Here is a 2237-nt window from a genome sequence, read left to right as displayed (position 1 = left end):
TCCCACCTTTGAGCATTTACCTGGCAAGTCAAATGTAGTCGCAGATGCCTTATCGCGACATGTTAGTATAGTAACTGCAGACCCTCCATTTAGTGCTGAAGATGTAAAGAATGCTCAACGAACAGATCCCATGTGGTCTGGTGTGATTCGATTCCTGCTCCAGGAAGATCTTATTCTGACTGTGAAGCCACCAGCACCCATTAGTGACTTTCTCATGAACCAAGAATTACTGTATCGAACAGCCGAGCTGGGTACTCCTAGCAGAAGAGTATACCAGTTAGTAATTCCACAGTCACTAGTGAATGTAGCCTTACAGCTAGTTCACGATGTACCAGGTGTTGCACACCCTGGTATGGATCGTTCAGTAAAACAAGCCAGATTGAAATACTTTTGGCCTCGAATGGCAACTGATATTTCTGAGTATGTTAAGAAATGTAGTGTCTGCATGCAACATAAAGGCAATGCTAATGGTCCTAATCCAATCCAAGTGTATCCAACTACTAGCGAACCTTGGGAAAGAGTTGCGCTAGATTTGTTAACTAATTTCCGATGTTCCCTCCAAGGTAAGAAACATCTGTGTGTTATGGTAGACCATTTCACCAGATATTGCGAGTTAGTTCCTATTGCAGATAAGACTGCCGAGACAGTAGCTAAAGCGTTTAAAGAACGCATTATCTGCAGGCATACCACTCCTAAGTCCCTAGTAACAGACAATGGAGGTGAATTCTGTAATGAAATTCTTGAAAATTTGTGTACCTTGTACAAGATCTCTAAATCCACCATTGTTCCTCATCATCCTGCCAGCAATGGGTTAGCAGAACGAACCAATAAGAAAGTACTTGATGTCTTGAGAGCCACTATCAATCCCAACAGTGAAACTTGGGATGAAGTTATACCTGATGTGCAGTGTGCTATAAATTCTGCTTACAATGTTTCTATAGGTGACACTCCACATTATGCATTGTATGGTGTAGATAAACGTTTGCCTTATGAGTTGTTGTATTCTAATCCGAAACCAAATTACAACCCTGATGATTTCATAGCAACTCGTACCAGCTTAACTCAAAGTGTTTTTAGAAGAATCCGTGAAACACTTCATAAATCAACAGCTGAATTCACAAGAGTCGCAAACACTCGATCAAAGCCATCCAAAATCAAAGTAGGTTCGAGAGTTATGCTGATTAATTTTAACAAAACGTCTGCAATGCCAAAGCTTGATCAAAAGTTTGTTGGTCCTTATCGAGTAGTTGAACATATCACTGGTAATAAGTATAAGGTTAGAGAGATTAGTACTGGTCAGTATAAAGAATCGCATTTGGATCATATGAAGTTAGTATGTGATGATAATGATGTTCCAACCCAGACTAATGTGACAGACTCTGACAATCCTCCTGATCCTGTACTCTCTTCCTCTGATACTCAGTCAGACGATCAACCTGAATGTCGTTATTCCCTACGTACACGACAGGTTTTGAGAAATCCTCAAGTATCATTTGTAACTTCCAATTCAGATTTGCCCCAAATACAGCATGAGCTAGCCAATGCTACAGAGTTTGATCCTCCCAGAGATGACACCCATTCTGCATATGCCAATCTTACCCTAGCAGAGTTGGGGTTAAATGTAAATAACCTGTATAGATGAATAATTACATTATCAACTTATCAGTATTCAAGAATTTTTTTTTTGTGTGTTCGTGTTCTCTCCGCATTCTGAGAGTTAACAGTCTAGATTTGCGTGCACCGAATCTGCCTTTCTGTTAAACACTCTTTCTTTGTATATATTCCTTCCTCAGAATCCGTAGATCACATGAATACAGATCGATCGATCAACATTTTTTTTTATCACTGTAATCTCAACGTTGAGTTCGTTGTTCATTTGTTGAGTTTTAAGTTGTACTATAGTATACCTTGTATTGCATTACAGTTTCAGTTACGTAAGCTTTCATTCCAATGTTCTACTTATGTATCTATAATGTTTAATGTTGTGTACTTTGACATTGTATAGAATCAGCCCAAGCCGTATACCTGCCATCTCTAGTTTGTATTAGTGGTATGTCGGGACGACATACGTTAGCATCGCCGAGCTCTCAGTAGTAGTAACCAATTACCAGTCTCAGTAGTAGTAACCAGTTACCAGTAACCGTCCGTTGACTCAACGACCAACCGTCTCTGCCTGAGTCACGGTCTTTCATATTGTGCTGAACTGACACTATTTCAAAAGACCCCACTGGGTACTG

This window comes from Cherax quadricarinatus, chromosome 46 (assembly GCF_038502225.1).
Source record: "Cherax quadricarinatus isolate ZL_2023a chromosome 46, ASM3850222v1, whole genome shotgun sequence".
Classification (NCBI taxonomy): Eukaryota; Metazoa; Arthropoda; class Malacostraca; order Decapoda; family Parastacidae; genus Cherax; species Cherax quadricarinatus.
This window is presented reverse-complemented; position numbering follows the sequence as displayed.